We start from the raw sequence: 25,474 nt of genomic DNA on the forward strand, positions 1-25,474 counted from the left end.
TCCTTTAAATTAAAATTGTGCTCTTGCACTCAGGTGAGGACTCAGGTGAGATTATAGGAAATTCTGGGAAGTACCAGGGACTTCTGGGGATTGAAATCCAGGGTTCAAATTTCCATTTTACATTTCCCCCCCTTTGACCATTATTGGGAAACCAGTTTCCCCAAAAGGATCATGAAAACAATCAATGTAAAGATTACAATAATTTGAGGAAACGAGGAAAAAAGAACAAAACCAATAATTGCTAGATGCATTGACAAAAAGCCAGTTAGGGGGCATTCCCCTTTGGCATGAAAGTATATATACAAATAAATATTCAATCAACCACACCCAAAGTTTATTCTTGATCTTCTCGTGCAGCTTGTGGTCTGGAGGCATCTTCATGGTGTCTTCTCCAAACAGTTCAGTTTCTGTATTCGGAGAGGTTGCATGTTTCTTAACCTAAAATTTCTTCTCAAAAGGAATTTAAACTTTGTAATTTAAAATAATAATATTTTTACATTCCCCCCTTGAAAAGGGTGATTGAAAAACACAGGGATCACTTAGGGATGCATGGCTGAGTTATTAGGTATATGATCAATTGGCAAGATAAATTAAAAAGACATCAGAAAAATCCAAATAAAAGAAGATAATTTCTGAATGAAAATATAGACTATCAAAGTCTTATGTGCTAGTCAATGACAAATCAGAAATAACTAACTACCCACCTGGGCTGTCCTAAGCCAAGCTTGAGCCACCATTGGCACGTATGAGACGCAGGAAGTGAGGTAGAGAACAGCCTCTGGAGTTCACTCACTTCCTATGGACAGGGGTAGGCACCAGTTTGTTCTAGGAGCTCGAGCAGGGAGGAGGCCCGCAGGCAGATTTCCTTCAGATTGGTCACATGAGTGAAGGACTGATTCCCTTCTCTACCTTGGCCTTCCAAGGCCTAAACTCCCTCTGGCTTTGCCAGAAGGTTGAGTTAACCTCTTACCTCATCCCCTTCTTTCCTCCTCTCCCTCTCCTTCTTTCTTACTCCTGTTGTGATTAAACTACCATAAAACTCCATTCTGCCTTGAGTGTTTCATTTAGGATTTTCATAAGTAAAATCCTTGGCAACCTTAAATATCACAGTGGATTAAAGAACAAATCATAGAAACAATTAATGCTTTCACTGAAGAGAATGGCAATGAGGAAACAACATATAAACATTTTGGGGATACAGCAAAGACATTACTTAAGGGAAAATTTATATCCCTAATTGCCCATATTAACAAAAAGAGAAAAAGGAGATTCAAGAATTGGGCATACAGCTAAAAAAAAAAACAACTAGAAAAAGAAGAAATTGAAAACCCTCAGATAAAGACCAAATTGGAAATCCTAAACATCAAAGGAGAAATTAATAAAATTGAAAATAAAAGAACTATTGAACTAATAAAGAAGACTAGAAGTTGATATTTTGAAAAAAAAAACAAATGAAATAGATAAAGTATTGGTTAATCTAATTTAAAAAAAAAGAAAGAAGGGAACCAAGCTAACAGTATCATTAATGAAAAGGGTGATCTCAGCTCTAATGAAGAGGAAATTAAGTTATTTACTAAGCTATGTTTTGCCCAATCATATGGCAATAAATATGGTAATCTGTTGAAAAGGATGAATATTTACAAAAATATAAATTGCCTAGATTAACAGAAGAGGAAATATAATACTTAGATAATCCCTGAATAAGCCATCAAAGAATTCCCTAAGAAAAAATCACAAGGACCAGATGGATTCACAAATGAATTCTATTAAACATTTAAAGATCAATTAATTCCAATACTCTACAAACTTTTTGACAAAATAGGCAAAGAAAGAGTCTTACTAAATTCTTTTTATGATACAAATATGGTACTGATTCCCAAACCAGGAAGACCAAAAACAGAGAAGGAAAACTATAGACTAATATCCTTAATGAACATAGATGCAAAAATATTAAATAAAATACTAACTAAAAGGCTACAACAAGTTATCATAAGGATTATTCACTATGACCAGGTGGGATTTATACCAGGAATGCAAGGATAAGGATAGTTTAATTTTAGGAAAACCATCCACATAATTGACCATATCAACAGCCAAACTAATAGAAATCACATGATAGATGCAGAAAAAAGCCTTTGACAAAATACAACACCTATTCCTATTGAAAATACTAGAAAATATAGGAGCAAAAGGTCATTACCTCAAAATTATAATAGTAATTGTTTAAACCATCAGCACATGTCATCTGCAATAGGGATGTTAGACACCTTACCAATAAAATCAGGAGTGAAGCAGGAATATCCATTATCACCACTACTATTTAATATTGTACTAGAAATGCTAGTGGTAGCAATTAGAGGAGAAAAAAGAAATCAAAGAGATTGAAGTAGGCAATGAGGAAACTAAACTATCACACTTTGCAGATGATATGATGGTATACCTAGAGAATCCAAGAAAATCAGCTAAAAAGCTAGTGGAAATAATTAACAACTATATTTTTTTATTCAGACTTAGTGTTCTAAATGATTTTTAAAAAATAATTTTAAAAATTTTATTTAATTAGTTCATTTAGAATATTTTTCCATGGTTACAAGATTCATGTTCCTTCCCTCCCCTCCCACTAATCCCATCCCATAGTTGACACACAATTCCACTGGATTTTACATCTATCATTGATCAAGACCTATTTCCATACTATTGATATTTGAACTAGGGTGATCATTTAGAGTCTACATCTCCAATTATATCCCCATAGACCCATGTGATCAAGCAGTTGTTTTTCTTATGTGTTTCTACTTCCACAGTTCTTCTTCTGAATGTGAATAAATCATAAATCCCTCTGAATTGTTCTGGATTAATCAACAACTTTAACAAAGTTGCAGGGTACAAAATAAAGCCATGTAAATTATAAACATTTCTGTATGTTTCCAACAAAACACAGCAACAAGAGTTAAAAAGAGAAACTCCATTTAAAATCACTCTAGACAATAGAAAATATCTGGGAATCTACTTGCCAAGACAAATTCAGGAATTATATGAACATAACTACAGAACTCTTCACACAAATTAAACTAGATTTAAACAATTGGAAAAACATCAATTGCTCATGGGTAGGATGAGACAATATAATAAAAATGATAATCCTACCTAAATTGATTTACTTATTCAGTGCTATATCTATAAATATACCAATTTGCTTTTATTATAAAATTAGAAAAAATGTTACAAAGTTCATCTGGAAGAACAAAAGATCAAGAATATCAAAGGAACTAATGAAAAAAAATGGGATGAATGGAGGCCTAGTGTTACCAGATCTCAAACTATAGTATAAAACACTGATCAACAAAATTATATGGTACTGGCTTAGAGATAGAAGGGTGGATCCATGGAATGGACTTGGACTAAATGAAGTAGCAAGATAATATTCAATAAACCCAAAGACCCCAGCTTTTGGGACAAGATCCCACTATTTGACAAAAAGTGGTGGAATAATTGGAAAAAATATGGGAGAAATTAGACTTAGATCAACATCTTACACCCTATACCAAGATTAACCCAGTGTGAGTAAATGGCTTAAATATAAAGAGGAAAATCATAAACAAATTAGGTGAATATAGAATAGTTTACCTGTTAGATCTAAGGTAAAGGAAGGAACTTAAGAACAAGCAGAAGATAGAGAATACTACAAAATGTAAAATTAATAATTTTGATTACATTAAATTTAAAGGTATCTGTACAAACAAAACCAGTGCAACCAAAATTAGAAGGGAAGCAACAAATTGGGGGAAAATTTATAAGAAAAACATCTGACAAAGGTCTCATTTCTCAAATTTATAAGAAACTAAGTCAATTATACAAAAAATCATGCCCAACTGACAAATGGTCAAGAGGCATGAATAGGCAGTTTTCAGATAAAGAAACCAAAACCATCAATAAGCACATAAAAGGGTTCTAAATCTCTCATAATTAGAGAAATGCAAATCAAGACAACACTGAGGTATTACCTCTCACCTAGCAGATTGACCAGGAAAATGATAAATGTTGGAGGGGATGTGGCAAAATTGGGACACTAATACATTTCTGGTGGAGTTGTGAATTGATCCAGCCATTCTGGAAGACAATATGGAATTATGTAAAATTGAATTTAAAAGAATGCATACTCTTTAATCCAATAATACAACTAGTAGGTTTATACCCCAAAGAGATAATAAAGAAAAATACTCGTACAAAAATATTTCTATCCGTACTCTTTTTGGTGGCAAAAAACTGGAAAATGAAGAGTTGTCCCTCCACTGGGGAATGACTAAACAAATTGTGGTACATGATAGTGATGGAATACTACTGTGCTATAAGGCTGGATGATCTGAAGGATTTCTATATGATCTGGGATAACCCCAATGTACTTATGCAGAGTAAAATGAGCAGAACCAGGAGAATATTGTACACAGAAAGTAAAACATTGTGAAACAATAGAGTGCAATGGAATTTGCTCCAAGTAGCAATGCAAGGAGTCAGGATACTCCTGAAGGACTTATGGGGAAAAAATGCTAACCACATTGAGAGAATAAACTATGGGAGTAGAAATGCAAAAGCAAAACATATGACATCACTTGTAATATGTATATATGGGTATGTGATTTGGGTTTTAGGCTTTTAAAATTGCTCTATAGCAAAAATGAATAATATGAAAATAGGTATCAAGTGATAACATTTGTACAACTCAGTGGAATTGCTTGTTGGCTCTGTGAGGGGACAGGGAAGAGGTGAGGGAAATAAAAGGAATCATGTAAACATGGAAAAATATTTTAAAAGTTTTTAAAAGAGAGATTGTAATGAGAGAAGAGGGACAGTGATATAACCTTGATGACTATTTACTTTTAGTGCTGTTTTTTTTTCCAAAAAGGCAATCATGTTGGCCAATATGATAGCAAAGGAAAGTGATAAATGTTGGAGGGAATGTGGCAAAATTGGGAAGCTAATACACTGCTGGTGGAGTTGTGAATTGGTCCAACCATTCTGGAAGGCAATTTGGAATTATGTGCAAAGGGCTTTAAATGAATGCCTGCCCTTTGACCCAGCCATACCACTGCTGAGTTTGTATCCCAAAGAGATAATAAGGAAAAAGACTTGTACAAGAATATTCATAGTTGCATTCTTTGTGGTGGCAAAGAATTGGAAAATGAAGGGGTGTCCATTGATTGGGAAATGCTTGAATAAATTGTGGTATATGATGGTGATGGAGTACTATTGTGCTGAAAGGAATAAAGAAATGGAGGAATTCCTTGTGAACTGGAAAGACCTCCAGGAATTGATGCAGAGTTAAAGGAGCAGAACCAGGAGAACATTGTACAGAGACTGATACACTGTGGCACAATTGAATATAATAGACTTTTCTACCAGCAGCAATGCAGTGACCCAGGACAATCCAGAGGAACTTATCCAAAGAAAGAACTGTGGGAACAGAAATGCATTAGAAAAATATATTATCAATCACATAGTGTAATAGGGATATGATAGGGTTTTGATGTTAAAAGACGCAAATATGAGTAATAGGAATAGGTTTTGAACAATGATACATGTATAACTCAGTGGAACTGCTTGTCCCCTTTGGGATGGAGGAGAGAGGTGGGGGTAGGTGGGGAAGGATCATGAATTGTGTAACCATGGGAAAATATTCTAAATAAAAATTTAAAAATAAAATAAAAAGGCAATCATGAGAGTTGAAAGAGAACAAGTAGAGAGACAGGAAAATGTCTCTGAAATCAGGAGTGGAGAAAATATTCAGAGACCCTGGGTTATCAAAAGTGTTACATGGTATAGTGAATTTCAGGTTTTTATTAAGAGGTTTTTTTTTTTTTATCTAAAAGCTATTATGGAGGAGTTAGTAGGTGACCTTTGACAAAGAAGTTTCAATAGTGTGCTAGGAATGTAGGCTAGACTGTCAAGACTTGAGGAGGCTGGTGAAGAAGTAATGGCACAGGGTGTAGACTCACTTCCACTATCTTCAGGCAAAATAATTTAGGAAGAAAAATCACCATGAATTATGAAATCCAAAGCGCAGGTGCCTTCCCACATTTTTATATTTAATTACTGGTTGATGAACTCATTTATGCATTTGGTTTTTTCCCACAGTCACAACTTTCCAGATAGAAATCTCCATGGGGAAGATGGACAAAAGAATTAATTAAAATGTAAGAAATTGAAGTAGCTATGATAAAGATGAAAGTCAGTTAGAAAATGCATACCTGTGAAAGCTCATGGTCTGGGGACTGGAAAGAATCCTCCTTATTATCATCATTAACATGTTTCTCTTATATGCTTTCTTCTTTATGGTACTACTACTACTACTAGGATAGTCTCTGTGCAAAGAGAATTATACAGACATGAATGAGTGAATGAATACATAAAAAGATGAATCATAAAATATTTATTAAACCTTTACTATGTGCTAGGCACTGTGATAAGCATTTGTGATACAAATACAAAGAAACAATACAATCTATGACCTCGAGAAGCTTATATTCTAAAAGAGGAATGGTGGTCAGGGAGCATTTTGGTTAGGAACGGTACAGCTATGAGATAATTGCAAGGAACTTTTCAGAAATGATCATATTGATTTAGTTAGTATTTCCTGAATTCGATGTGGAAGGGAAGAGGGGAATATATCCATATTTTGGCATAACATGAAGATAGGTGGGTCTCAAATAGATTAAATATGGCGAGTTCTCACTAATTAGAAGCTGAGGACCCTAGGGTTCCAGGTTGAAAATTAGAGGTTAAAATCAGAAGTTATAGCATGGACATGGCAAATGAGCAGCCTGGTGGGTCTGGATATAACCTCGATATATACTATACTTACCAGTTCAGGACAGATGCCCATTCAGAAGAGGAGAAACAAGAACATGACATGAACATGTCCAAACTCTTTCCCTCTGGAAACTTATAATTTAAGGCTTGACACAGATGGCCATATAGAAAAGAGTTCATTCTAGACACAGACTAGGAATGAAAAAATACAAATGAAAAATCCAACTCCCCACTGGATAGTAAGATGAAATCTTACTATATATGTCAGAGGCAGGTCCATTTAGTGAGGAAACTTAGGGTTAGGAAGAGGTGACTGGTGTAGAGGAGGGTGTTATTGGAAAGGAGGGCAAATGGGGAGTAGCTGGAAATGTTTCCAGTCTTGGCAAAGTGGGACCAAGGGATTTCACAATCCTTAGTGCTGTCACAGAAGTATTCTCTGGAAAATACCCTGCAGCCTCTGGTTCCCTATGAATGGTATCTGGATATGTCAGCAAGAGGAGATGTATTTCTTGCCAATCCCAAGGAAGACTTTGGAAGAGAAGTAAAGCAGGATTATGAATGCCAGGCAGAGAAAGAACTCAATCCAGGTTACACAAAGAGATGAGACAGAGATAGAATATAGGCAGAGAGAAGAGGAAAGACCCATGGACAGAGAAAATATGATGTGATCTGGGCAGGAATAAGATTGGTTTGGCTATATTTCCTCCTGGAGAAAATGGAATGATTTAGGAATTTCTTTTGGTTATAGGAATAAGGAAGTAGATGCTTTGGATATTGAAGAAGTGTATGAAAGTGGGCTGGCATAGAGGTGTGATACAGCATATCCATAAAGAGAACCACTACATTCCTTCTCAGAGAATGACATATTTTATGGGTAGACTATATCCATGTTCCTTCAAAGTTTGACTTTCCTTGTTTACACAAACCAGTTCTCCATTATGCAGTTTGGAAAATCAGACTTTTTCAGGTACAATCAATTCCAGAGGGAAATAATAATTAATAATAGTAATAATAATAATGATGATGATAGCTAGCATTTTTGGAGTACTTTAAAGCTTGCAAATTGTTTTCCACATGTTGATTTAAGTGATCATTATATCAACTTTGTAAGGTAGAGAGTATGATTATTCCTATTTTACAGAGAAAAACATAGGAGAGAAGTAGAGCAGGATTGTGGATTCTGGACAGCAAAAGGCCAGTTACAGGAGAGAGAAAGAGAGCCATTTAGCTTTATTTTGTTCCATGACTAAAGATAGCCTTCAATTAGGTGACTCCCAAATGCTGCCTTTTGATAACTGGTAGAAGATGGATAACTTCTGTAATTCAAATTGACAAGGATGCACATACAACATCTTGCTAAACACTGTGGAAATTACAGAGAAGCATGAGCTGTCACTGTCCTTTCCTATAGTGAGTTGAAGAAACAAGAATATACTCAAGGCCAGTTCTCTAACAATTCAATTCAACATTTATGACATATCTAAGTGCAATACAAGGAAAAAGAGAATGGGTTGGAAAAAGAGTTGGTTAAGGTCTCCATATGTTCACATTATGGGTGACTGTTCTGATTGCATCATAGAATCATAGATCTAAATTACAGAATTAGAAAATGAGGGGGACTTCCGGTCAAGATGGCAGCTTAGAGAAAGCTAAAGTTCGGAGCTCCAGAAACCCTTCCTTACCGATCTCAAACGGAATGCTCCTAGGGCATCAAAATTCAAAACAAACAGCAGAATAGGCCCTGGAAACACTCCTCCTGGACTTGGATCAAAAGGTACGGCCCCCCAAGAGTCAGAGCCCGAGATCACTCGGATCTAAGGGGAAGGTAAAGGGAAGGTCCCAGGACCCATCCCCCCCCCAACCCAGAGTGCTGAGTCCAAGGCAGCAGCAGGAACCTCAGGGCAGGCAGGGGGGCCTTGGGAGCCGACTGTTCTGAGGGCCGCCCCCTGAAAACAACCTGAGCTAGTCTCGGGGGCACCCAGACACAGCAGGGAAGCAGAGAGAGAGGTGGGGGGGGGAAGCCTGTAGCCCCCTGACCAGAACCTTCCATCTGGGTCTCACTGAAGGTCGCTGCCTGAGGGCATACTCAGTCTGAGGTTAATCCTATCACCAGCCCTCAGAGCTCCAGGAAACCATGGCACCTCCCCCCTCAGAGTGCAGAGTCCTCTGAAACAACAGTAACCCTCAGGGCTGGCAAAAGGGCCTCCGAGCTGAAGGCCAAATCCTGAAAACAACTTTTGTTAGGATACTAGCAAAAAGACTCCAGCAAGTGATCAGAAGGGTCATCCACCATGATCAAGTAGGATTTATACCAGGGATTCAGGGCTGGTTCAATATTAGGAAAACCATCCACATAATTGACCACATCAACAAGCAAACCAACAAGAACCACATGATTATCTCAATAGACACAGAAAAAGCCTTTGATAAAATACAACACCCATTCCTATTAAAAACACTAGAAAGCATAGGAATAGAAGGGTCATTCCTAAAAATAATAAACAGTATATATCTAAATCCATCAGCTAATATCATCTGCAATGGGGATAAACTAGATGCATTCCCAATAAGATCAGGAGTGAAACAAGGATGCCCATTATCACCTCTACTATTTGACATTGTACTAGAAACACTTGCAGTAGCAATTAGAGAAGAAAAAGAAATTGAAGGCATCAAAATAGGCAAGGATGAGACCAAGTTATCACTCTTTGCAGATGACATGATGGTCTACTTAAAGAATCCTAGAGATTCAACCAGAAAGCTAATTGAAATAATCAACAACTTTAGCAAAGTTGCAGGATACAAAATAAACCCACATAAGTCATCAGCTTTTCTATATATCTCCAACACAACTCAGCAGCAAAAACTAGAAAGAGAAATCCCATTCAAAATCACCTTAGACAAAATAAAATACCTAGGAATCTATCTCCCGAGACAAACACAGGAACTATATGAACACAACTACAAAACACTCGCCACACAACTAAAACTAGACTTGAGCAATTGGAAAAACATTAACTGCTCATGGATAGGACGAGCCAATATAATAAAAATGACCATCCTACCCAAACTTATTTATCTATTTAGTGCCATACCCATTGAACTCCCAAAATATTTCTTTACTGATTTAGAAAAAAACATAAAATTCATCTGGAATAACAAAAGATCAAGGATATCCAGGGAAATAATGGAAAAAAAACACATATGATGGGGGCCTTGCAGTCCCAGACCTTAAACTATATTACAAAGCAGCAGTCATCACTGGCTAAGAAACAGAAAGGAAGATCAGTGGAATAGACTGGGGGAAAGCGACCTCAGCAAGACAGTATACGATAAACCCAAAGATCCCAGCTTTTGGGACAAAAATCCACTATTCGATAAAAACTGCTGGGAAAACTGGAAGACAGTGTGGGAGAGATTAGGTTTGGATCAACACCTCACACCCTACACCAAGATAAATTCAAAATGGGTGAATGACTTAAACATAAAGAAGGAAACCATAAGTAAATTGGGTAAACACAGAATAGTATACATGTCAGACTTTTGGGAGGGCAAAGACTTTAAAACCAAACAAGACATAGAAAGAATCACAAAATGTAAAATAAATAATTTCGACTACATCAAATTAAAAAGCTTTAGTACAAACAAAACCAATGTAACTAAAATCAGAAGGAAAACAACAAATTGGGAAAAAATCTTCATAGAAACCTCTGACAAAGGTTTAATTACTCATATTTATAATGAGCTAAATCAATTGTACAAAAAATCAAGCCATTCTCCAATTGATAAATGGGCAAGGGACATGGATAGGCAGTTCTCAGATAAAGAAATCAAAACTATTAATAAGCCACATGAAAAAGTGTTCTAAATCTCTTATAATAAGAGAGATGCAAATCAAAACAACTCTGAGGTATCACCTCACACCAAGCAGATTGGCTAACATGATAGCAAAGGAAAGTAATGAATGCTGGAGGGGATGTGGCAAAGTAGGGACATTAATTCATTGCTGGTGGAGTTGTGAACTGATCCAACCATTCTGGAGGGCAATTTGGAACTATGCCCAAAGGGCAACAAAAGAATATCTACCCTTTGATCCAGCCATAGCACTGCTGGGTCTGTACCCCAAAGAGATAATGGACACAAAGACTTGTACAAAAATATTCATAGCTGCGCTCTTTGTGGTGGCCAAAAACTGGAAAACGAAGGGATGCCCATCAATTGGGGATTGGCTGAGCAAATTGTGGTATATGTTGGTGATGGAATACTATTGTGCTAAAAGGAATAATAAAGTGGAGGAGTTCCATGGAGACTGGAACGACCTCCAGGAAGTGATGCAGAGCGAGAGGAGCAGAACCAGGAGAACATTGTACACAGAAACTAATACACTGTGGTATAATCTAACGTAATGGACTTCTCCATTAGTGGTGGTGTAATGTCCCTGAACAATCTGCAGGGATCCAGCAGAAAAAACACCATTCATAAGCAGAGGATAAACTGTGGGAGTAGAAACACCAAGGAAAAGCAACTGCCTGACTACAGCGGTTGAGGGGACATGACAGAGGAGAGACTCTAAAAGAAACCCTAATGCAAATATTAACAACATAGCAATGGGTTCGAATCAAGAACACATGTAATACCCAGTGGAATCACATGTCGGCTATGGGGGGTGGGGGGGAGGAAAAGAAAATTATCTTTGTCTTTAATGAATAATACTTGGAAATGATCAAATAAAATATTATAAAATTAAAAAGAAAAAAAGAAAAGGAGGGAACTCTAGAAGCCACCTAGTCCAACCTCATCATTTTATAAATGAGGAACCTGAAGCTCCTAGAGGTTAAGTGACTTGCCCATGGTCACAGATAGTAAGGGGCAAATCTGGGATTTGAACGCAGTTCTCTTGAGTCCAAATGCAACATTATTTCTTACTGTTCATCAAAATCACAAATATTTGCAGGGAACTCTAAATCGGAGACTCCACAATCTCACAAAAGCATTCAGCCTCACTTGGCTACATGGGGAAAATCAAGTGGATGAAAAATACTTATTGTCTAGATCAATGGGGTCAAACTCAAATAGAACCATGCCTGTGGTCTCAAATTAACTTAGAAAAGCATTAACCATGTTGTACTGTAGTTGTGTTTATTTTGTTAAACATTTCCCATGTACATTTAAAAAAAAACACTTTATTTTCTATCTTAGTAAAAGCACTGAGACATAAGGGCAAACATTAGGTAAATAGGGTTAAGTGACTTGCCAAGGGTCGTAAAGGAAGTGACTAGAAAGTATCTGAGGCCAGATTTGAACCCAGATTTCCCCAACTCCAGGCCTGCTGTTCTATTCACTGTGCCACCTAGCTGCCCTATATCCCAATTATATTTTAATCTGTTTCAGGTCATACTTGTGAGTTTTTCAGACTATAGATTTGATTCTTCTAGTCAATAGTATGCAGTTGTAAAGGTGACACATAAAGTTGGCCCAATAGGACAAATGTCTTGGACAGACATTGTGATCAAATAATGAAATGGGCCTATAATTTAATAGGATGGTGAGAGCAGCTTTTTATTACCTTTGAGGAAATGTTTTTAATGAACTCATGCTTCTCTCTAAAATAAAGTATCTAACTTCACAACTTTAATATATATATAAAGTTTCAATTTTCTAATATCAATATATTTCTAGTGAAACTATCTCGCTAAAAGTCAAAGAACATCATAGTCTTTAAAGAATAAAAATTGTTGAGGACTTGTGGGAAATTCCTCATTCCTGCCTGATTGTGTTCAAGTGATAAAGCATGGGACAGAATCAAGATGATGGAAGAGAGGCAACATCCCAGATGAACCCTCTCAACATTCTCCTCAATATAGCTTTAAAATAATGGTTCAAATAAAATTCTAAAATGGTATAGCCAGAAAAAGATTGAACATGTTTTTCCTGCTGAAATGACTTGGGAGGAAGGTCACACCAGGGAGGCAGTGACAGTGTCAGCAGCAGCTTCATTAACTCCCAGCCCAGACAAGAGATTAAGGGACCCCTTTTCTGGCACTAGTCAGGTTTTGACACTACATGGCAACTCCATTGCCTATATGCAATTCTGATTCATAGTTCCAGGGCAGAAAGGAGTACTGCAGCCAGTGCCAAGGGAACAGAGGCTCTGGTTGCAGTTCCAGGGATGAGAAGAGAACTAGCATTTGCAGCTATAAAGGAGCAGGGGACCTGGTTTTAAGGTTAAGAGGAACACTAGCCTTTGTGGCTAAAGGGGTGCTGGCACACTTCCTAGGTAAGGATTGGAATGTGACAAGGAGAGAAGTGACCATATCTCTCCCCAAATCAAACTACCTTGGAAGCACCAAAAACTTAAAGACTACCAGAACTAGCTCTAAATCAATTAATACAAAAAAGAAAAAAAATAAAGAAACCCTGAAGATTTGGGCAGTCTCTCCTTACTTCCAGGTGAGCAGAGCCCAACTTAAACAAACATTGAAAGTGAAGAATTAGGCTAGGAAAATGAGCAAACAATGAAAAAGGAACCTGACCATAAGAAAATACTGTAGTTGTAGGGAAAATCAAGACACACATTCAGAGAACAAGTCAATAATGTGAAAACGGCTGCAACCAAAGCCTCAAAGAGAGAAAAATGAAAATTGAACATAAGCCCAACAAGAATTCCTGGAAAAGCTCAAAAAAGAAATGAGTGGCAGAGGAAAAAGTGGGGAAATAAATGAGAATGATGCAAGAAAGTTATTTTAAAAAATTAACAATAATTGCAAAAAGTAATTGAAATAGTAATTGAGAAAAAGGGAACAAAAATCATTGAAGAAAATAACATCTTCAAAAATAGAGCTGGAAAATGGTGGGAAAGGCATAAAAATTAACTGAAGAAAAGAACTTCTGAAAAATAATTAGCCAAATGGGAAAAGAGGCATAAAAATCACTGAAGAAAATAATTTTCTAAAACTTGAATTGGGAAGTTGGACTCCATTAGACATCAAGAAACAGTAAAACAAAGTGAAAAAGTGAAAAAATAGAAGAACATGTAAAACATCTCATAAAGAAAACTGACCTGAAAAATAGATTGGAGATACAATTTAGGAATTTTTGGACTACCAGAAAGCTATGATTTTAAAAGAGGAACCTAGATATCATATTTCAAAATATTACAAAAGAAAGCTGCTGCCTCAAATCTGAGATTCAGAGAGTTATTATCTACCAATCATCTCTGGAAAAGGATGCCAAAATATAAACTACCAGAAGTATTCTTGCCAAATTTCAGAGATCCCAGGTAAAGTAGTAAATATAGAAAGCAATTAGAAAGAAATCATTCATACTATGGAGCCAGCCATAGTCAGAATCACAAAAGGTGAACAGCTACCATGTTAAAAAGAATGAAGGTCTTAGAATGTGATATTGAAGAAGGCAAAGGAGTTAGGACTCCAACCAAGAATAATGTACCTCTCAAAACTAATTATAATCCTTCAGAGCAAAAAAAAAAATTATATTTAGTAAAATAGAGGACGTTTAGACATTCCTGATGGAAAATCAGAGCTGAATAGAAAATCTGACATTCAAAGGCAAGATTCAGAAGAAGAATAAAAAGGTAAATATGAAAGAGAAATTGTAGGGATTTAATAAGGCTAAACTCTTTATATTTCTATAGGATGATAGCACATATAGCTTCCAAGAACTTTGTCATTAAGAAGTCTACTACGAGGGCTCAGGTGTGATTTGATTACATGAGGTTGATCTAAAAATATAGAGGGATAAAAAAGAGGGATGCATTAAGAAGGAATAACAAAAATGGAGGGGAACTATCTTGCATAAAAGAGATGTGCAAGGAAATGGTGGGGCAATACTTGAACCTCACTCTTATTCAAACTGGTTCAAAGAGGGACACACACATACACACACACAGAGTTGGCTGTAAAACTTTATCTAATCCAACAGGGTGGTAAGAGGAGAAGGAGCTGAGATAAATAAGGTGATAAGAGGGAGGGTGAATTAAGGGAGGCAGTAGTGGTAGTCGTAGTCAGAAGTAAAACATACTTTGGAGAAAGGATAGGGTAAAAAAGGAGAGAAAAGGATAATGTAAAAATTGGATAGAAGAAATACACAGTAATTATAATTGTGAATGTGAGTCGGATAAAATTATACATAAAATAGAAGCATACAGAATTGATTAGAAAACAGAATCCACTCATATGTCCTTACAAGAAACACATTTGAAATAGAGATACAGTGTTAAAATAAGGGGCTGGTGCAGCATCTATTAAGCTTTAGCTAAAGTAAAAAAGCCTGGAGTAGCAATCATGATCTCAGACAAAAAAGGGGGGAAATAGACCTAATTAAAACCGATAATCAAGGAAACCTGGAGGCATGCCCAAAGGGCCATAAAACTGTGCAAACCCTATAACACAGCACTAGTAGGTCTGTATCCCAAAGAGGGAAAAAGGATCTACCTGTAATGTCTGAATTAATATATGATATATGGAGTCTTACATCTGCTTGTTCACTCAATCTATTTTGATTGGTTATATTGGTTGAAGTATACCACACATAATCCAGCCTCACACAGATATATAGTTGGAAAAAGGGCAAACAATATCTTTGTATTATTATGAGAACAGTTTTGACTTTATGTACTCCCTTAAAGGGTCTTGATGACCTCTAAGCATTCTCAAGCCACACTTGGAGAATCATTGGAATAGATGACTGTCAAGCCTCTTCTAGCTCTTTCTGTGGTTCTAATTCCAGCCCACATTGGCCTCTCACTTTTCTGAACTTCTGCAGCACTTAATTATTTGTGCCTTATAATTTGTGGTAATTAATTATGTTCTTAATAATTTGGGGCCTAATTATTTCAATAAGAACTATTGACTAAGAAGCTATATGACTAAATCCATGAAGAGGAATTATGTGAAATTAGCCTGGAAAAACAAGCAGACACCAGATTGAAGGGTTTTTAATGCCAGAGAAAAGAGATTGTATTTTATTCTAGAAGCAATAGGGAGACCCTAATGATATTTGAGCAGAGGAGTGATATGATCAGATCTGAACCTTAGGAAGATTATTTTGGCCATTGTATAAAAGATAGATTAGAAAGAAAAGATACTACAAGCAGAGAAGCCAATTATTGCATGTTGTCTCCCCAATGAGATTATAAGCTCCTTGAAGGCAGGGGCTATATTTTGCTTCTTTTTGTATCCCTAACACTTTGCTCAGTACCTCATACACAGTAGATGCTTAATAAATGTTTATCAAATGAATAATTGGCAGCTTTAATTGTTGGGATTTTTTTCTGACATTGACACTGGCTCCTTGGTAACTTCTACCCAGGCTTCTGTTTTTTCTTTTTTAGGGTCAAACCAGACAAGTAAGTCCTTCACATGACAGCTCTTCAGATATTATTAACAAAATCTTCTCCTCTTGCAATTGCAATGAAGGATAGTCCTTTCTAAAGCATTTAGAAATCCAAGGAAAAGACACCTTATTTTCCCCTTCTCTTTAATAAGAGACAGCTTGAGAGAGGGCCAGAGACTTGCCAGCTCTGTGCCCTCCCTCTTTGCTGATGCAACACTAGGTAGGGTGTGGAGGGGTTGGCAAGTGGAGTCACCAGCAAATGGGATTGAGGTCATTTCTCAACTCTGAACTATGTGTCCAGAAATTGCACATGCTTTGAGTATCTCTGTGTCCAGGAGTAGCCCTCCTGAAGGGATGAATTTTATTGCTTCCTTGACTTTATACCACTCAAGGCCATAGCCTCTAAGATGCTCAGAAATTGCCCTGGGACCATGCTATTGTTCAATCTCAATAGGAGCCATATTAAGAATATACATCCAACAGGAATTGGCTAGGAATATGCAAACCCAAGGAACTACTTGAAAATATTCCTAACATAGAATCATGGAATGATAGAATGTTCTTATGCAACTTCTTATTAAAGGTAGGAAGGATGGGAGAAGAGGAAAACATGGAGTGATCTCCAGAGCTAAATCATTGATTTAGAGCCCAAAAATTATTTAGTTCAGCCCCTGCATTTTACAGATGAGAAAAGGTCATATAGATAGTAAATGGAACACTAAAGTTCTTTCTTCTGTAAAACACCACTTCTTTGGCTAAGCATAAGCAAGTTTTATTCCTACATAATTCTACTAAAGCTAAATTCTTCACCCAATCTCTCCTTACCTTGCCATTTCCTGGATTGTCCATTCTGCTGAAAACATCTTCTCAAGGTTCACAAATGACCACTTAAATATCAAATCCAGTGGGTTTCCCTGCCCTCCATCTTCATTATCTTTAACCTTTCAGTGGCTTTTGACTCTCTAATGTTCTAATCTACTTCTTTTCCTACTTTTATGATTTATCCTTCCATGTTTCCTTTGCCAAAAAGCCAGTGTATAAACAAACAGGATTTTACAATCAGGAAGATTTGAGGTAAAATTCTTTTTCTGATACACACTGAATATGTGACACTGGGGAAGTCATTTAACATTCCTCCCCATAACACACCCACTCAGTTCCCCAATTGTTGTTTGTTGTTCAGTCCTGTTATGCTCTTCATGACTCCATTTGGGGTTTTCTTGGCAGAGATATTGGGGCATTTTGCCATTTCCTTTTCCAGATTATTTTACAGATGAAGAAACTGAGGCTAATATGATGAATTAATTTGCCCAGGATCATACAGTTATGAAGTGTTCAAGGTACAGCTTAAAGTTTTCCTTCTCTAAGATTCTCTAAGATAAAATACTAAGAAGTATTTCTAGTCCATTCCAGATTACTAACTGCTATGATTTCATAGAACACTATTTGGAATTCTCACTTAGCAATTATGTCTTTGTGGTATCATTAGAATGCTAACTTTTCATGCATGTGCTTGGTGATCCCAAATAAATTGCAGCTCTTTGAGAGCAAAGGCCGAGTCCTATGTTCCAATGCATAATTCCATACCATCTAGCACATAGTACAGCCTAATTAAAAAAGTGTATGTTGATTACTTAGCAATACCTTCTATGTATAAAAAAGGAGAGTCTCATGGTTTGCACTATCCAAATCTGTGTAGTAAGGATCAACCTCCTGACCCTCTTACACACACACACACACACACAACAACAACATAAAGTCCACCCTTTGATAACTATTCAAAATAAATTATCTTTGAAGGTCTGTTTCAGGAGGGATCAGCTTTATGGATAATTAAGTAAATAGTCATTTTGTTGTGATCTCAGGGACACTGAAGAAGGCATCTTTCTCCCTCAAGATGTCTTTCCAGTTTACTCCTTGATGTCTAGATTGATAGGCCAACAAAGACTTTCATTAAATAAATAAAGTTAAGGTTCAAGGTTGTAAAAATAAATTGGCGAGTTATAAAATAAAATATCTAGATGGAAAAACTGTTTTTTCCTTTGGTCTTCTCAGAGTTAAACAATCTATAAAACCGCGGTAGTCACTAGTGTTTCCCAAGTTGGGAAAGGAAAGCACAGAGCTTCTTCAGATCTTTCCCTCAGACAGAGAGAGAATCAAAGATGTTACCTCCTCCAGCCCTGAGAGTCTCTGAGAGTGTCTCTGCCAACTGCCAGAGACCAACTCCCAATTGCCAGAGAGTAATTGACACAGAAAAACAGTTATAACTGTCACATCTGAAATCAACATGCTTTCTCAGCTCTGCTTCAAACTCCAGTTCTTTTCTCAAGCAGTCACTTTACTTCTTATCCCTAAACTAATAAAACAATATTTACTTTCTAGTATCATCCTTACAATTTCCCCTCTTTGAGCATGGATAGATGAAAAATCTCTCCCATATACTTGCTATTCTATGTAATTCTAAAGCTATATCTAACCATATTATTATTATATTTCCTAAAAATAGTCTAAATAATATGCTTATCTTATCCTATTCTTCTTATTACACTTTATCTATGCTAACCTGTACTAGGGATATAAATGAAAGAAAAGAAAATTTCAATGAAAACAAATGAATCAATGAAAACATATTTGTACAAATGCAAGTGCAAAACATATAATTACAGAAATTCAAAATGGAAAATACAAAATGCAAACTTTTTAAAAACTTTTGAAACAAAATACAGTTACAAACTAATTTATATTTTACAAAAAAACTAGTCTATCTAAAATAATAACTATGAAAAACTCAAGCAAACTTCATTTTACAAATCCTATTTGAACAATTCAAACAAAACTTTTTACTATGCCTTATCCTATCATTAATACAGAAAACCAAAACTAGCTACATTAAAACTCAAAATCAACTTACTATAGTAATAAAATCAACACTTTGTAATAATTTAACTATATACACATCTATAGAAATATATACATCTGTACAATTTCTTCAGCTATGTATATGTTATGTACAAACTATTTACATGTTACAGGAGGAAAATAAACTTCCCCCATTAAGATAGTCTAAGAAAATCTTAAGCATTTTCTTTAGAAAGTTATGTATGTTTTCTTGATTTTATTTCCTAGGAACACATAAAGTCTTCCTGTGAGATAAGATCTTATTATTTTAATGTGTACAATTATTATTATTTTCCCAAGGTGATTTATCTGGATTTATTTATTTCTAAGGACACTCATCATCTGGTTATGATGTTGCAGAGTTTATGAGAAATGTGTCATATATGTGTATGTTATTTTGTGGCAAATACTTACTAAATTTTTAAAGTTACCTCCTCTGCTACTGTCTTCTGTCTTCATGTTACTATGTAGTATTTGTTTGCATAATAAAAGTATGTAGTGTTAAAATGGCTCAAAAATCTTACAGCTCATGTCCATAATCAGTCTGTGTTCCTCTTCTCTGTGTTGATTTTTTCTGCAATGTCTTTGTTACATTTCAATTGTCCTTTATGTTGTCATCTTCTGTGTTGTCTTCTCCTTTGTCTTGATCTTTATCTCTGTCTTCATTTCTTCTTCTGATATCTTTTTGACTGCAGCCATGTTGTCTGAAGTAATCTCTTCTTCTGCTGTTGCTTTTTTCACATACAAGCAATGCAGCCATGTTTCTTTCTCTAATACACTTAATACTTAAAGTTTTTTACATAAACCAAGTCTCCTGGTTTTATCATATGGGGTGCATAACCTAATAGACACCTGTCACACCCACAACTTCCATTTAACCTACTGCTCTGCACTCTTCAGGGGATTTCTGCAACACAGATTTGGCAGCACCTGTGTCTAAGAGGCAATCACAAACTTGTGTTCCTATTTTCAGTGTTAGATGGGGTTCTATACTATTTTCTGGAGAATGGACAGGTATCACAGGAGCTAACACATTAGAATCAGGAAAACTCAACACTTGTTCCTGTCCTCATTCTCTAATTCTTCATTCCTTTCTCCTGTACTAATTTTTCATGTTTTTAAAATCTCTTTGTCATTTTCATTAAGTTTTATTTCATTGCCCATGCTTCCTAGTCCATTTTCTCCATATACTATATTTTTAACTGCATAGGCCTTGGCACACCTTCATAATGAAGCTGCACCTTTTTGCATATCAAGTTTTGGCGGATTCCCACCACCTACTTGGGCATATTTTGGATGAGTACCTGCTTTGATATATTCTTGCATGGTATTCAGGTCTTTAGCTTGTTGTGAATTATGGTAGCATCCAGTACCAAAATAATTTGGGTAGTTTGGTCTCCCATTCTGGAATGCATTATTAAATCCATTATTAAACCCATAATTTCTATTTCCATTTTGCCTGAATCCATTAAAGTGATTAAATCTATTGCCTCAGTTTCCCTTCAAGCTTTGTCTAAAGAATTGTTCCCTAAATCTGCATTCTCTCATGAGATGACCAGATCTGTTACAAAGAAAACATCTTGGGTTTGTCTGTATTGCCTGGGGTTGTAATTATTTCTGGGTCATATTTAAGTTCTTAGTGCAGCTACTTTTTTTCCCCCCTGCACTTCATTGGATTTCAGTTTTTGTTTAAGCTCTCTGTTTTCTTTAATTAAGTTATCAATTACATTGTTTTTCTCTTCTGATTGTCTATCTTTCTCATCTTGGAAAACATAGTTAGTAATTCTCCTAATTTTGTCAAGACCTATATCAAACCAATTTGGACAGTTACTCTGAAAATAATTTCAGACCACAGGGCATGCATTTTTTATAAACTGCCTGCAAATATGATTTACATTTTCATCTGTTAAAGTATCTAACCCAATCCATTTTTAAGCACAGTCAATAATCCTATCAAGGAAAGTGAAGGGAGTCTCTCCCACTTCCTACTTTAGAGGCTCAAATTTAGACCAGTTTCCTGGGCATCTGGAATTTTGCCTCATAGTTTCAATTATTGCCTCCCTGGCTGTAGTTAATTCTCTGTACCCTGCAAAAGAGTTATATTCCCAACCAGGATCCCGAGTTGGCCAATCAGCAATTAGGGGGTTATTATTAGTGTCCTGTATAATCTACTGTTTCTCTCTTTTCATTAATAATTCATCCATAAGGATGTCAAAGTCCACATAAGGATTGTAAAGCTTAACTAAATGCTTGAACTGTTTTACAACACCCATGAGTTCTTCTTCATATGATGGAGTATTGTTCTTAAAACTGTCTCTATCAGCCTGTGTAAACTTTTTGTGGTACATGAGATTCACTATACCATGCTCTTGGGACACATATGAGCTGGTTTGCTTTCTAATGCTTCAGTTTCCATTTCTAATTTAGTTGGTTTATCTGAGTTATTTGCACCCTCTAATTTAGTTGCTTCATGTTCTTTAGTTTCTGTCATTGTCCCTTTAGCCTTGAGTAATTCTTCATATTGAGTTTGCATTCTATTTAGTTTAATCTCTAGATAGTTCACTTTTAACATTAGATCACTCTTTGCAGTAGCTTGCTTGATGCTTGCTTTTAAATGTTTAAACACAACTGCCAAAGATTTGATCATCATGTAAAAGCACATGATAAACAATAGTAGCACAGGGACATAAGAGATTAGTTGTAGTAGTGTCAGTGAGACTATTGGCATTAGAAAGTCATAGGCAATTACATTCTGTACATATTCTGGTACAATAGTGAAAATAAGAGAAGTCATATCTAATAGAGAAAATCCCATGGTGATTTTATGTAGCTAATTCATCAGGTTTTCTGAGAGTAGAGTCATTGTATCAAGTTGACGGTAGCCAACTGGAGTTCAGTTCACTGTTACCACAGCTCACCTCTGGCTGTTTACAGAGACCCCTGCTGAGATAACAGCTCCAACTGCCTAAGTTGACAATTGGATCCTTAAAATCAGACCCTTAGGTTCTTTGTCCTATTTAGCTCGCCAAACTATAATTATAAATTTGCAAGCTATAAAATAAAATATTTAGAGGGAAAAACTGTTCCAATATGGATTCAAAACTGTTTAATTCACCAATCAGGTTCAAACTGTTCAGATACTTCTGATAGAGGTAACCAAAAGTATCCTCAGTGATGAAGTGAAGCTCAAATGTGAACTTCCCTTCAGGGCCAGGTGCAAGGACACTAAAGAGACTCATTATAAACATAAAATGTTTATTGAAATATATAAGAATAAATAAAGGATTTCTAATTTTAAGGGATTCTAAATCCACTCAAATAAACTCCCGGGTTCTGCAAGGAACGGTTTCTCCTGCGTTTCACAGGTTACTAATCCTCCCTGATCTGACTAACGCAAATTTATACTACCTAAATAAAACTACCACTATTATCCTTATGAATCTTAACTTCATCTTCAAATTATAAAATAGCAAAGGCTAGCTGGTTGAGTCTCAACAAGAATCCAGTTAGGATTCAAACCAAAATCAGGTTTTTCCTTTGTTCTTCTCAGAGTTAAACAATCTATAAAACCTCAGTAGATAGTCACTAGTGTTTCCCAAGTTGGGAAAGGGAAACACTGAACTCCTTCAGATCTTTCCCTCAGATAGAGAGGCAAAGATGTTACTTCCCCCAGCCCTGAGAGAGTCTCTGAGAGTGTGTCTCTGCCAACTGCCAGAGACCAACTCCCAACTGCCAGAGAGAGTAATTGACATAGAAAAATGGTTATAACTGTCACATCTGAAATCAACATTCTCTCTCAGCTCTGCTTCAAACTCCAGTTCTTTTCTCAAGCAGCCACTTTACTTCTTATCTCTAAACTAATAAAATAATACTTATTTTCTAATATCATCTGTATAAGATGAAAATATTCATGGGAGATGAGACTAGTGATTTCTACTCATTCATATTGGAGTATATTTAAAGAAATTCAGATACTTTCCTGAAAGAAAATTGGGATAGGGAGAGCCAATGAGTTGAGAAAGAGTCATTATGGTCAAACACTGCCAGTTTCTCAATCTTGCCATATCCCAGGCCATATTTTAACGAAAGCTATTATGTTTTTTAAGTGAACCTAAATCCAGTATTTACCTTGTATAGGGGTAGTGAGGCAGGGGGGAATGAAGACCTGGAGTTTAGTCTCCTGGAGACTAATAGAAGAAAACATAACCTTCCTTTGAAGCCCTATTCACTAAAAACCAGAGATACACTTAGCATGGGACTTCTGGGGCTTTGACCAGAGTGGAAAATTATATGGGGAGAAAAAAAATTAACGACACAATTTGGCAAAAAAAAAAAAAGTAGATGAAAGGAGTTTGAGCTCAAGGGGCAGAGAAGAGAAGGTTCATTTCTGGGAGGCTATGGGAGTAGTAGACTATAGCTTATTTCCCCTGTCCTAGAAAGAAATCACCATGGAATACTATTGTGCTGAAAGGAATAATGAACTGGAGGAATTCCATGCAAACTGGGACGACTTCCAGGAATTGAACTGTGGGAGTAGAAATGCAGAAGAAAAAAAAATATATAATCAATCATGTAGTGTAATAGGGATGTGATTAGGGTTTTGATGTTAAAGGATCACTCTATTGAAACTAGTAATAATATAGAAATAGGTTTTGAACAATGATACATGTAAAACCCAGTGGAATTGATCATCAGTTCTGGGAGGAGGAAAAGAGGAAGAGAAGGAAAGAACATGAATCATGGAACCATGGAAAAATATTCTAAATTACTTAAAGAAAAAATGAAAAAGAAAGAAATCACCAAATCCACTTTTCCCATCCATACCTTACTTAAGGCTCCCCTCCCCTTCATCCTTTCCAAGAGATCCAGTCATCACAATCTCCATCCCCCACAAACTCCCCTGTAAGGAGTGACATTTGTCCCAACCAAGGCTAATAATACTCCTGCTGTTATCTTACCCCCACCTTCCCAAGTTCTGTGGAGGGAAGGAGAAGTAGCAAGGTTCTGGAATAATGGAGAGGACATGGCAAGCCCCATAGACCAGTAAATCAAATTTCAATGGAATTTATCTTACTGTCTTCTTGCATCATTTTTATATCATAATTTTACAACATCAATTTAAGGATCCATTACCATGAAGCTACCCCTGGTAGCTGTTACCTAAATGTTGCCCACATATAACCAGTTTACCATTACTTATGCTAACTAGAGGTTAACACTAATTAGACTTATACTTCCAAATGCATGCAATCAATCTTTTTACTTAACACAAACAATACCCTTCTCTAATAACAAATCATCAATCTGATGCCCCAATGAGTACTTAACAAGATTCTCTCCTTCCCTCCCTGTGCTCCAATTTCAGGTCTTCTAAGTCTTTCTCCAAGATGGATATCTGGCTAGTCTCCATTAGCCAGAACTGCCTTTAAGTCACAATGGGCTTCAAGTCTCTAATATAGGGAATCTGGATGCCAATCCGTTATAGACTAAAGAAGTAAAGGAGCAGATTAAAGACTAAGGCCATAATGGAGTTTTTTATACTTCTAGTTATGGATATACCCAAGTTTTTTACCATGGAATTTGATTGGTATTTTAAAAAGTGCTGATTACCTGTTGATTGTGTTTTTTTTTCCATTGACAGTCTGTCTTATCAGAAAGCCCATATGTGTTTATGCATATGTCTTATTACTGAAAAGCAAACTATAGAAAAACAACTCACACCAAACAATTCAATCATAAAATGAGGTTTAAAACAAAATGGAAAGAACAACTTGGTGGGCATTTCCTAGCTGGGACTCTGGGCAAGTCACTTAATCCCATTTGCCTAGATTTTACCCTTCTGTCTGTGATAAAAGATGGAAAGGTTTGCAATTTGCAAAACTGTGCAAGAACTGAAAAGTGCAAACCTAAGTATGATTGACAGTAGCATGTGACCACAAGGTCACATGGGAGCCTGAGCTGGAGGATCAGGGAAGACTCCATCTTAAGAGTTGTTACTAGGACAGAAAGTGAGAGTTTTTTGAAAAATGGAATTAGTCCTCTTAAGATGATGAACAATAATAAAATTTATTCTCACTACTTCCTGGTGCCAAAATCCCCAGAACTCTTTTCGTCTGTTTTTTTTTTAATTATTTTTTTACCTTTCTTCATATCTTCTGCTTTGCCTAGCACATAGTAGGAGCTTTAAAAATGTCTAGCCCAGAGTAGGAGTTTAATAAATGCTTGTTGACTGTGCCAAACACTAAAATAGCACTGATAGGAAAATGTAGACTCTTCCTTCCCTCACTTCCCCTGTTCCCAAGCCTTTGTTACTCCATGTGTTACTAGTCAAGCTCTAAAAAAAAAAAACAACAAAAAAACTGATTTGGTTGTCAAAACAATGATAATCCCAGGAAAATGTAATTTATGCTGACTC

Source organism: Monodelphis domestica, chromosome 4 (assembly GCF_027887165.1).
Source record: "Monodelphis domestica isolate mMonDom1 chromosome 4, mMonDom1.pri, whole genome shotgun sequence".
NCBI lineage: Eukaryota > Metazoa > Chordata > Mammalia > Didelphimorphia > Didelphidae > Monodelphis > Monodelphis domestica.